This window comes from Tamandua tetradactyla, chromosome 17 (assembly GCF_023851605.1).
Source record: "Tamandua tetradactyla isolate mTamTet1 chromosome 17, mTamTet1.pri, whole genome shotgun sequence".
Classification (NCBI taxonomy): domain Eukaryota; kingdom Metazoa; phylum Chordata; class Mammalia; order Pilosa; family Myrmecophagidae; genus Tamandua; species Tamandua tetradactyla.
Window position 1 is genome coordinate 48,652,899 of NC_135343.1, and position 13,102 is coordinate 48,666,000.

The 13,102-nt window shown below is 41.8% G+C and overlaps 1 pseudogene; it reads right to left on the reverse strand.

Moving 5' to 3' along the window:
- Window positions 1–9,901: 9,901 nt before the first annotated feature.
- Window positions 9,902–10,252, reverse strand: LOC143661608 (large ribosomal subunit protein eL22 pseudogene; annotated as a pseudogene).
- Between the last annotated feature and the right edge of the window lie 2,850 nt (window positions 10,253–13,102).

The window sequence follows — 13,102 nt, forward strand, 5'->3', positions numbered from 1 at the left end:
GTACCAAATAAACATTTTTTGCTTTAGTCTCACACATAAGGTGAGATTTTAAAATCTTAATTACTATCTATTTTCAGCACCCTGCAGTAATGACATTCCTTTGTTCTTCCTCATGCAAAAACCCTAATGGAGATTTTAAAACTGAAAAATCCAATAGCCAAAATTTGAAGAAATAATGATGGAAAATTTCCCAAATATGTCAAAAGACAGAAACCTAAAGATTTAAGAAACTAGCAAACTCTGAACAGCATAAACTCAAAGAGAGCCACAGCAAGACACATTGTAATCAAATTTCTGAAAACTAAAAACAGAGAAAGAACCTTGAAAGCAGCAAGAAAAAAAATTATATCTTACCTACAGGGGTGAAACAAACAGAATACCAGTGATTTCTTGTAAGAAACCACAAAAGCCAAAATGAAGTGGCCCAATATTTTTCAAGTGCCAAAAGGAAAGTGTCAGTCCAGAATTTTACATTTAGTGAAAATAAACTTCAGGAATGACGGGGAAAACAAGACATTCTCAGATGAAGAAAAACTAAAATAGTTTGTTCCAAGAACACTTAACCTACTCTAAAAAATGGCTAAAGGAAGTTCTTGAAACAGAAAGGAAATGATAAAAAGAAGAAATCCTGAAGCATGAGAAAAGAAGAAAGACAAAGGGGAAAAGTCAAAACATGGCATATCTACTCACCATTTGAAGAGGCTATTGCAATGCTCAGAAGGAATATAAAGAATTACAGAAAAAAACATGCTTCCTTATTGAAAGACTGATGCCCATACTGAACTCAGAATGACAATGAGCTCAGGCAGGGACCCATCTGAGAACTCACTACTAACCCAGCCCAACTGAGAACTTATCACCGACTCAACCCAATGAAGAACTCACTACCAACCCACCCAGCTGGGACATTTGCATTTTATACAAATTGTTTTTATGATGTTCTAAATTTTACATTTTAGAGGTACATAACTGAATCATCATGAATACTATTCTTCCACATATCTTTAGTAAACAGAATGAACATTTCTGAATATAAACAGAATGTGATCTGCAAATGCTTGATTGTTAATAGCTTCTCCAGGGCTCTGTGACCTAGTCATTTTGAAGTATCATAATTTAGCCTAACATAGTGCTCTAGGCATTTTTTGGGTCAGTTTTAGCTGATTTCTGATGTTAAAGATGTAAGGAGTTATTTTATAAGTGACTCTGAGTAAAAAAATAAAAAATAGAGATATCAGTTGGTAAACCCAGCATCTGAGCACCACTGTATGTATTACCACACTTTAAAGCATTCCATTGTAACATCCATTCATACTGTGTAGTACATAGTTTTTGAATTGTTTTATTTAATAGTTGGCTCTTGAGCAAATCTTGGATTGTTTTTTTTCCCATTCAAAATTTTTTTTTCTAGAGATTGCTTTAATTTCACTCATTTGATGTCTTGAACTTGCTCTGTCTTTTTCCCTATTTATTTCCTTGTTAGGTTACAAAACCTAACAGAGGTTTTTGAAGCAGAGCCAAGAAAATTTCTTGGATTTAGATAAATCATTTAGAAGCTATCGTTGATCTGCTTAATAACTTTATGAATATTCTATGCCATTCTATGGGAACTCTTCTGAGTTTTTCATTTGTTTGTATTTTCTTTGTCAGTTTTGTGTTTTTGAGTAAATAAAGGACATAAAGTAGGGCATGTTTTTAGAAGACCATTAGTTTACCAATCATGCAGATTTGAAAGGATTATGTAGAAAAGCCATGTTTTAATCCTGATCCATTTTGTGGAGGCAGCTGTTTCTTTTAATCCCTGTTCAGCATTGTAGGTTGGAAATGTGATCAGATCATCTCCACAGAGATGTGACACACCCAGTTGTGGGTATTAATTTTGGATTAGAGGGAGATGTATCTCCACCCATCCCAGGTGAGTCTTGATTCATTTACCGGAATCCTTTAAAAGAAGAAACATTCTGGAGAAAGAAAGAGAACCATGAGAACCACGAGAGCCCACACAACCAGAGTCTTTGGAGATGAAGAAGGAAAATGCCCCTGGGGTAGCTTCATGAAGCAGGAAGCCTGGAGAGAAAGCTAGTAGACCTTGTCATGTTTGCCATGTGCCTTTCCAGTTGAGAGAGAAACCCTGAACTTCATTGGCCCTTCTTGATTGAAGGTAGCCTCTTGTAGGTGCCTTAATTTGGACACTTTCATAGACTTGCTTTAATTGGGACATTTTCATAGCCTTAGAACGTAAACTTGGAGCCTAATAAATTCCCCCCCACCCCCCGCCCAGTATTCTGTTTCTGGTATATTGCTTTCCCGCAGCTAGCAAACTAGAACACCAAGTTACTCTCAGGAAAATAAAAGTCAATAATAAGAAACAATTACCCCCTCCTCAACAGGGGCCAAATAAATGAACAAATACTTCACCAAAGAAGATATATGGATTGTAGCTAAACTCTTGAAAAGATGCTCAACATCATTTGTCATTAAGGAAATGCAAATTAAAACCACAATGAGATACTACAATGTGCCCATCAGAATGGCTAAAATGAAAAAGGCTGACCATACCAAGTTTTGGCAACGATTTGGAACAACTTGAACTCTCATAAGCAGTTGGTGTGAAATGGTACGATCACTTTGGAAAACAGTTTGCATGACATGTAGCAGTCATGCGATCTCAGAATTCCACTCTTGGATATTTACCCAAGAGAAATGTAAGCATGTTCATACAAAAGGGTTTACACACATGTTCATAGCAGCTTTATTTGTAATAGTCAAAGGCTGGAAATAACCCACGTGTTTGTCAATGGGTGCATCTATATAATAGAATGAATACAAGCAATGAAAAGGCATGTAGTATTGATACCTGCTACAACATGGATTGATCTCAAAATAATTATGCTGAGTGAAAGCAGCTAGATGAAAATGAAGGCATCTTATAAGACTCCATTCATATAAAATTCCATGAAATCTGAACTAATCTATGGTGATAGAAAACAAATTCATGGTTGCCTAGGCATGGGAATGGGGTTGCTCAGAGGGAGGGATGAGGACATGAGACAACTTTTTGGGATGAAGGATGTGTTTATTATCTTGATTGTGCTGATGGTTTAACAGGTGCATATATAACTGAAAACTTATCAAATCATGCACTTTGTGCACAGTTTATTATATGTCATTTATACTTCAGTAATGCCATTTTAAGAACAAAATAAAATCTCTAGGAAGTTTAAGGGGCTATGAGTCAGCCAACCATTAATTAGCATTAATTAATTTACTAAATTTTCTTATTCAGTGGAGGTGAGATGAAAAATTAAGGGAGATAAATTTTGGCTCGGTAAAATAAAGATAATTCTAATAAGAAGAATTAAGAGAAGGATGAACTGCTCTTGTACCTCCCCTACCGCAAATGTTTAGAGTCTGCCCTAGCTACTCTCTGGAAATACAGTAGGATGCACGCATTGTAAAGAAAATTTAACTCTTAGGTCCCTTGAGGATATGGGAGTCTGGGGGGTCTCTCTTATCCATAGCACCCTTTCTCTTGCCATCCTGCTTTTTGCTTCCCTTCTGAATACCTTCCCTAGGAAACCATTCTGTCTCTTTCTTGTTCTCTGGACCTTCTCCTGGTGGGCTCAGCTCCCTCTCCCAGGTGTTCTTGTCCTTTAAGCAGCGTTTCTTCGAGTATTTTCTGGGGACTTCTTGCATGGGAAGAGACCTTATTAGCCCTGCAGGCTCCCCGAGTCCCACTTCTGACCTGAAGAATCAGAACCTCTGGGGGAGGGCCCTTGGAATTTGCATTTTAACAAGCTCTCTAGTGGTTTCTTTGTGTGAGATGTGAGAAGCTCTTGCTCTATGGCCTCTGAAGTTGTTCAGGACTCCCTTTCAGAATCTTCATTTACTCTTCCTCCTTCTCTAGCTGTGGCTTTCCCTCAGTTGTAAGCATGGAGCAAAAACTTCCCTATCTAACTTGGTTGACATAGAGGTAGGCAGTTCTCCACTGTCTTTCCCTGCAGATGCTCAGTACGTGATAGGTAGTTTCTAGGGTCTGCCATGGGATCTGATGATTACTTTTAAACAGATGTATCAGGAAAATGAGTCTGGAACTGTAGACAACCTTTAACAATTTTTTTTTTTTAAGTTTTGGGGACAGAAGCTGCGAATGGACTAGGGCTGCCCATACGGTTACTGCTGAATTACTGGGCCTGTTAAGCATTTGGAAATCAAATCCCAGGAGCAAACTGGCTGTGTCAGCAATAAGAAAAGGAACTAGGCCCAAGGGGGTTGGTGGGTAAGGCCAAATGGGGACACGAAGGAGAACTGGGAGGGTTTGGGACTTCATGAACTGAGTGGAAACATTTGGCCTTTGTGGCCAGGAGCATATAAGGAGCAGCTGGGCATTGGGGACTTGCCGAGGGAGAGGTTGAGGCCCTAGCTGGGCTTTTGGCCATCAACACAACTCACTGGAGGGGCGGCTGCAGTTTGCCAAGAAGGCCAATGCCCATCGGTGAGTGATCTCTGCCCTGCTGCCAGGAGTGAAGGGAGAGAGCACTCTGGAGCCTGAGCCAGGGCCAGGGCCAAGAAGGCCAGGTACAGCGAGGAAAGAGACAAGGAAGATGACTCTGGTATAAACTTGGGCCATTTGAACTGGGAACTAAATCAAAGAGAAGAAATCAAGACGGCTTGGGCAGGATGCATGCACATACCCACTCTGTCCACACTCCACACCAGGCATCTCCCTTCCACAAGCTGAGCTCAGCAGCCCTGCTGCTCTTGGGAACCAGGACAGGGCAGAGGTCAAAGGCTCCTCCCTTAGGGTCAGAGAAACTGGATTCAAGCCCCACTTTTGCTCTGTTACTTACTAGCTGGGTGACATTAGCTAATCCAAACTCTTTCAGCCTGCTTCTCTATCAGTAAACAAGAATGCTTAGGGTATGTAGTCTGGAGGGTTATCACAGGTCTTGAATGAGCTGGCTAATTCATATAATGTGCATAGCATAGTGTCTACTTGTTGTTGGCATTTGGTAAATGTAAGCTATTATTATTCACTATTATTATTAACCAGGAAAGGAAGGTATTCAAAGGGCTATTTGGCCAAAAGTCATGCAATCTTTCCCTATAGATTATAATTCATTGTCCAAAGAAATGACATCTTGTCTTTCATTTCATCGTAGAGAAGTGTTAAAAGTGCATTTCTTTTTTACAGAAAGGAAATTGAAAGAACTTTTAAAGTTAGTCACAGTCCTGGGCGTCAAAGAGCTTGCAGTCTGTCAGGAAGAGAGATGATTAAGAAAACCAATTCCACAACAGTGAAAGAGCATTTCAGAAGGGTGTGTGTTTGTATGGTGCTGGGATCGTGGGAGGAACACGAGGACAAGCACATCTGAGTCTCTTGAGAGGCTGGAACCCCACTGGACCCCTTGCTGCCCCTCCTCACCCTCTCTCAAAAGGCAACAACTAACAGGCCTTAACCAGTGAAACGGAGAGTCGGAAGAAAAGGCTGTGTCTCTTTTAGTTCTCTTGATACTTTGAGATCTGGTTTTAGGAAGTTGCTGGAACTTGAAAAAATTAAAAAACTGCACAGATGGTCATAAAATAAAGTGAGTACTATGCAGAGACCTGGCTTCAATTCCCAGACCCTACACTTGCAAAAAACAGGGTGAAGCAATGGTGGCTCAGTGGTAGAATTCTTGCCTGCCATGCCCGAGACCCGGGTTCAATCCCCGGAGCCTGCCCATGACAAAAAGAAAAAATAAAGTGTACTCCTAGAAACTCAGAGCATGCCTTCTTTCTCAGTCTGCTGTACTCCAGGTGCTCCATACCATATCTCATTTAAGGTTCACAACAATCTTATGAGGACTGTATTATTATTATTACCATTTAGTAAGTGAGGAAACTAAGGCACCGAGGAAATAGATAACCTTCAACTTGAAGTCAATGTTAAAGTCAGGATTCACAGCTAGGCAGCTGGGGCCTGTGCTCTCAGCCACCACTCTAATGGGATTGTTATGAAATTATTAAAAAAAAAAATGTTGATTTCCAAAATAGTTGTATTAGAGTGCTTCCGGCCCAGAGTTGCTGTGGCCCAGAGTTCTGGGTGAAGGGGCAACCCCTGGGCTATGGGTGACTCATCGCAGTGTCAGTCTGGGCAGGACAGAAACGGCCGTAACATCACGGAGGTGGCCCTGGAAACACATCTGCTCTGCCCGAAGGGGGTCAGTGACCTGCTTTGGTGGTGAACAGCTGTGTTACACCACAGAACTGCATTTGTGCGAATATATATCATCAATGCCCTTCCAAACCCACATATTGGAAAAACCAAAGTGAAGCCTCCAGATGATGTGATCGAGCCTTTTCCCAAATATCGTGCTCTTCGGATTCCATACATCTAAACCGTCAGGAGTTGTAGAGATCTGTAATGTGTCAGGTTCCAGACGTGCCTGGAGGAGGCTCTGCCGTATCCGGAAATGCTTCCTCCAGCACGGATCACACAACTCCGGTTCTCTCATTTCCCCCTTCAGCCTGGAGGTGGCAGCACGAGTGCCTTTTGCTGGTCGGTGTAGGCGGCCCCCACGCTGAGCCGATGAGAGTGAAGTTGTAGACAGAAGATGAGAACTGGTTTAGAGACAGAGCCAAGATCACGTGAAATCCAATTGCAACTAAAGCAAACACGTCATTCGTTAAAACTTTCAGTCTGCCCAACTTGAAACTCCCCGGGAGCCAGCCTCCGTGGGGACTAGGGACCTGGCATTCCGGGCGGGGGTCCCCGGGGAGCGCGGGTCGCAGCATCCTGTGTATGGTCACCAGCGCTTTCACGCCACCCCGCCAGCGCCACGTTTCATAAGCTTTTACATAACTGCCTCCAGCCCATGGAGGATCCTAGCGGGGTCAGCGTCCGGGCCATGTGCCCTCCCTCCTGGGGACCGGCACGGCAGGCGGCTCGGCACGTCCCAGGGGCCACTCCCCTCTTACTGCTGAGAAATTGTCCTGGGGCTTGCAATCTTGGGTCCGGGGCTTTTTCCCTTAGACCAGACAGGGTGTTGGTTATTTTGTTCCCACCCCACCCCTTTTTTCTCTGCAGGGTACCTGTCCTCCATCTTTTTTTTCCCTATACTTTCTCCCCTCCCCTCACACTGATGCTAGACGACACATCCACCCCAAAAGATGATAGTCCTAATGCAGCCTTCCTCTGGAATAGTTGTAGTTATAAGAAGAGAACTGGATGAAACTGCATGGCCTATAATGGTGTCATTTCATGCATGTGGACAAGCTCTCCAGAAAGGTCTTTTGGGGCAGTTGGTTTCGTTTTAGGATTCCTTAAATTGCATTTCAGGAATCACAGTCTGCTGCTGCTGAAGGCCTTGTCTGGCTGCGAGGAGAGTCTGACTTAAACGCCAAACCCTCTTTTCTTGGGTGCAGAGCGGAGATGTGACCTCATTAGTCTGAATAGCAACTTGCAGCCGCAAAATCAAAAAAGAGCAAAGATGGAAACTTATTTAATCAAAGCTGGTTCTCCAGGAATTGTAGTTTTTATTCAGCTTCTGCAGGTCTTGGAGACACCCATTACTCACACCGTCTTCTGGCAGGTAAATATTAATTGCTGGGTTTATAATTATGGTAATTGCCCCAAATGAACAATGCATCTGGATATGCATTGTCATCTACTGGCACTCCAGCACAAGGATCACTACCTTTGGAGGGGACACTCCCCACACCCCCTAAAAGCAGGTATAATTACTCTGCTGTAAAGCTACTCCTCCCTCTACTTTCCTTAGCTGGTTTGTATTGTCTTCCCATGAGCTCAATCTTCTAATGAAGATTTCTGTCTCCCTCCCCACTCCTAGCTCTTGCAGACCCCTCCTTCTCAGGACCACCCAGGAAACTGTCTCTCTGCATTATATACTATGAAATTTGATCATAGTTGATCTCATGTATGGTCAAATACTGCCCCGGCTTGTTCTCAGTTTTATTTCTTCAAGTTTAATCTTCCAAATTAGGCTAACGAGGCTGTTAGGATTGTGTTCATTAATCCCAGCCCTAGGGAAGAGGCTGGCTAAATATTTGTTTAATAGGTGAGTATCAAGATGAAATTTTATTCATGAGACACAGGAAATGTCATCTGTTCACTTTTCAATTAAAGTGTCCTGGGTTTCAACTCTGTGCCACGCCCTGTGCTGGGTTGCATCAGGGTTACAAAGATGAGGAAGACAAAGTCCTGTCCTTATTGATGGAGAGAAGAAGGTTCCACAGCACTCACCAGAAGGCAATGTAAATGCCTCTGGAGTGTTGGAAGCAAGGAGTCCTGAAATTCAGAGGAGAAAGGAGAGAGTGCTTGGGGCTGGTGGTCTGGGAAAAGTTCCCAGAGAAAGCAGCACTTGAGTGGGCTCCTTAGAGTATAAGAGGGATTTCAGAAGATGGATATGATGGGAGCAAAAGCTGTAGAAGGGAACCGTATGAACAAAATTGGGTGGATGGGAAATCCTAAAGCATGTTTGCGGAAGCCAAGCAATTCAATTTGACTGCAGTTTGACTATAATAAAGGTAACACTATCTAACATTTATTAAGACCCTACAGTATGCCGGGTATTATGCTTCACGTATTTATTTCATTTTATCCTCACATCAACTCCAGGAGGCATGTTCTGTTAGTACTTCCACTTTATGAATGGAAAAGCTGCAGTTCAGAGAACTTCAGATAACTAACCTAAGGCTACAACACTCTAAGCATGACTCTGGAGTCATGCTTTCCCCACTCCAAGACATGTGTAGAAGAAGTGAGAAATAAGATTGAAAAGGTCTTTTGGAGCCATATTAAAATAGGACTCAAACATCAGAATTCATTTTGGTCAGTAAAGGGGAGTCAATGAAAGTTATTGAACAGGGCAGTCACCCAATAAAAGTTTAGGAATACTAATAAGACAGCCAGAGGTAAGATGTACTGGAGAGATCCAAGACAGAGGAAAGACCAAGAAGGAGGTGAATGCAAGTGGGAGACGAAAACTCAAAGTCTGAATAGAACAGAGAGAAGGGAAAGTAAAAAATTGTGTGGGAGACATTTCAGAAGTAGCTTTTATAGAGTTTGGTGACTCGGTGAATTAGAGGGTGAAGGAAGGAGTGGACAGTGAGTCCATGGCACTGAGCTGAGAAGGTGGCAGTTCCATGGTCAGGTGTGAGGAGGCACACAGAGCTGGTTAAAGGTGGCTTACTTTGGTGGGTCAGTAGTTTTGCTGGGACACTATGGGGCTATATTTCAGTGGTCATGTACAGTAGGACCAGGGAAATGCAGGTCTTGAAACTGGGAAGAGTTCAGGGCTGAAGGTATAGATTTGGGAATCATGTGCAGAGAAGACAAAAGAGAAAGAGCCCACCTAGGGAGAGAGAGAGTAAAGAGAGGAAAAGAGGGGTCCTTGAGGGAGCCTTGGGGAGGAGGAAGAGGGAGACAAGTCACAGAAGGCAAAAGAAGGAATAGTCAGAGAGAAGGGAGATTGAGAGAATCCCACACAAGCCAGTGGAGGAGCTTTTCAAGGCAGGAGGTGGTCAGCAGCGTCAAGTTCAAAAGGCAGAAGAGGACCGAACTGCTTTGACAACTGAGGGGGTCACCGGACTGAACACTGTTGGATGAAATAAACACATGACGGCACCACAAGGATATGATGGGATATTCTGCAGACAGTAAGAAGAGGGTTTTCGAAGGACATTTCAGGATTTGACAAAGTGTTTATAATCAGATAAATAATCAATCAACTAATACATATAAATAGCCAATAAGTAAACTAATAAAATAAATAATAAGCACGAGAGAACGTACAAGTTATATATTTATTCCACATTTATTTAGTCTGCATACTTTTTTTGGGGGGGGTTCCCAAATTGTGTTCCAGGACTCATATACTTTATTCCAGATAAATCCGCTTTAATCCTCATCTTCCTCTGCTTTGTCGTTCTGGTTAATCTGGAAGCAACATCATTCATAATTTTCTTTATTGTTAGCAACCACATGCAACCAGGCAGGTAGATTATTCTTCTTTAAATATTTTTAGTTCAAATACTTTTTTCCTCCACTCAGGCATTGTAGTTCTTCCATCAAGGCCATCAGTTTTCCCATTACCTTTGAGTCTTTCTCAAAGAAACTACTCCAAATCAGCATCATCCACAATTCCATCTTCTACAGGGTGGGTGTAGTTAAGGTTGAACTTCAGAACTGGCTGCTGCTTTTTTTTTTTTTTTTGCCCCCCTTTGTCACAAGCTTTTTCACGGTAGCCATGGTGGCAGTGGAGGCAGAAAAGGCTATACTTAGAAAAAAAAAAGTTGAGTAGAATATTAATGTATGCTGGGGTGTTTTCCTACATTTTCTACCAAGCTCTGTGCTTTGAGCTAAACAGGGTTATGGGGAGACTGTAGAATTGAAAGGAGACTCAAGAGAGTGGATTGATATTAAAAAGAGCTTGGAGTTATTTGCATGAAGGATTAGGGAAGATCAGGTACAGGGCAGAGAAGAGCAAGAGAGAAAGGGTGTTGGAGAAGGCAGAAAAGCCTGGGTGGGGCAGAGAGTTGGGGAGTGAATCAGAGAGGGTAGACATGCGGGCGGCAGCTGCCTGGGCTAGTGGGTCCTGAATGAGGTCCAAAGAGATGTTTAGATTTTTTTTTAAACTTTTTTTTATTGTACAGTATAACATTGCAAAGAAATAAAAAAGCAATAGTTTTCAAAGCACTCTTCAAAAAGCGGTTACAGAACAAATCCCAAGTTTGTCATGGGCTACCATACAATCCTCTCAGATTTTCCCTTCTAGCTGCTCCAGAATATAGGAGGCTAGAGGGCTTAAATACTTTTTTATCATCACAATCGACTTTTTTGTTTCCTTCTTTTTTTGTGAACAATAACACATATACAAAAAAGCTATAAATTTCCAAGCACAGCACCACAATTAGTCGTAGAACATATTTCTGACTTTGACATGGATTACAGTTTCACAATTTTAGGTTTTTACTTTTAGCTGCTCTAAAATACTGGAGACTAAGAGAGATATCAGTTTAATGGTTCAGCATTCATATTCATTTGTTAAGTCCTATCTTCTATGTATATTCCACCACCACCTTTGATCTTTCCATACCTCTCATTGAGAGGTTTCCATACCTCTCTATGGGCTCTCATTGAGCCCATAGAATTGGGCTATGGCAATTTGAAATTTTTGAGATTGGAAGGGTCTTTTACTGATATGGCATAGGGAGATAGAATTATCTGATGTTCTGGAGAGGCTGGGCTAAGTGTCAGGACTTATCTGGGCCCATCTGGAGGTTGTAGGTTACTGGAAAGTTACTCTAGTGCCTGAAACCCTTGTGGAATCTTATAGATTGCCCTAGGTGTTTTTTAGGATTGACTGGAATGGTTCTGGTTGGGGGTTGGCAGGTTATGACAGGTAGCAAGGTTTACTTGAAGCTTGTATAAGGGCATCTTCCAGAGTAGCCTCTCAAATCTATTTGAACTCTCTCTGACACTGATACTTTATTAATTACGCTTCTTTTCCCCCATTTGGTCAGGATGGAATTGTTGTTCCTACAGTGCCAGGTCTGGATTCATCCCTGGGTGTCATCTCCCATGTCATCAGGAAGACTTTCACCCCTGGATGTCATGTCCCACGTAGAGGGAAGGGCAATGATTTCACTTGCAGAGTTGAACTTAGATCGACTGAGGCCACATCTAAGCAACAACAGAGGTCCTCCAGAAGTAACTCTTTGGCATACCTATAAGTAGTCTAAGCTTCTCCACTACCTACATAAGCTTCACAATAGTAAGCCTCATGATTGAAGGCATGGCCTATTGATTTGGGTGTCCCTAAAGTTTGAGACAGCATCAGGGGATTCCCTGATGTTAAGGTTTAATAGTTCCATAGTTTTTCTCTCCTCCCTCAGGGGACTTTGCCAATAGTTTTTGATTATCTGGTTAATATACTCCAGGATGTTTCCAGGCATAACAATAGTCTATACAGGTTTAAAGGACATCTTTCTCATTCTGTGCTCTCTGTGTTTCAGTTGTTCAAATGAGCTATACAGATAGGTTGAATTAGATTATGCACTACAGAAAGTTTCAGTTCCAGGTCAAATAAATCTTTCTTCCGTTGGTCTCAAAGAGTATATGTGGTTCTAAAATACAAACGCTGTCTTTCTTACCCCTATGTTCTGAATTACTTTAACCCCAACCTGTTCAGCTTCATTCTTATCTCTGAATATCAGGTTATATATATAAAACAGCCTCTCAAAATCCAGAAATAATAATCATCACTCCAGACTTAATGTGTCTGCTCTAAAAGCTTACAATCTAGGCCCCTGTTTTCTTATAAGCATTTTCTAAAGGTGACCATGCCATTGTTGTTTTTTTGGTTTGTGGCTTATTTTGTCTCACCAAATGTCCCACATGCTCATTCACATCGTTGCATGCCTCATGACATTGTTCCTTTTCGTAGCAGCACAGCCTTCATTCATAAGTATACACCATTGTTCGCCAATCTACCTCTCCACCAGTGCATCCTTCGGCCACCTACTTTCATTGGGCATCATGTAGAGGGCCCAAAGTCTACAGTCCATTAACATTCTCAATTTTAGATAATTTCATTGTTCCCAAGAGACAGAAAACCAATAAACACAACCTTACCAAATAGAAAATCTAAACCTTCTCTTAACTCTTGTCTCTCACACCATTATTTCTCTCTGCTGTTGCTATGGTAGTGCTGATGGTTTCCTTTTGAACATACCTCATAGCCTGCAGTAGCAGTTTTCCCCCTGTACCCTGGACTTAAGCACTCTTTATATAAGAATCATATCTTTGAAGTAATTCTTACAAAAACTCATTCATATTTCTAGTGTGAATCAGTGGGAACACGTAGGTCTATACAATTCCTTTCAATCTTGTCCATCTTCAATATGGTAATATTACTTCTAGACCCACCTACTTCACTCCTATCTATTCCTTTACATTGGAGGTCAACCTCATTAACTAACGGTTCACCCATCACTAGCTTCTATACACCTCTAAGTCCCCTGTATTCTGTATTATAAGTCTCTGATTATACCTTTATGCTGGTCATAAAAGTGGAATCATACAGTATCTGTCCTTTTT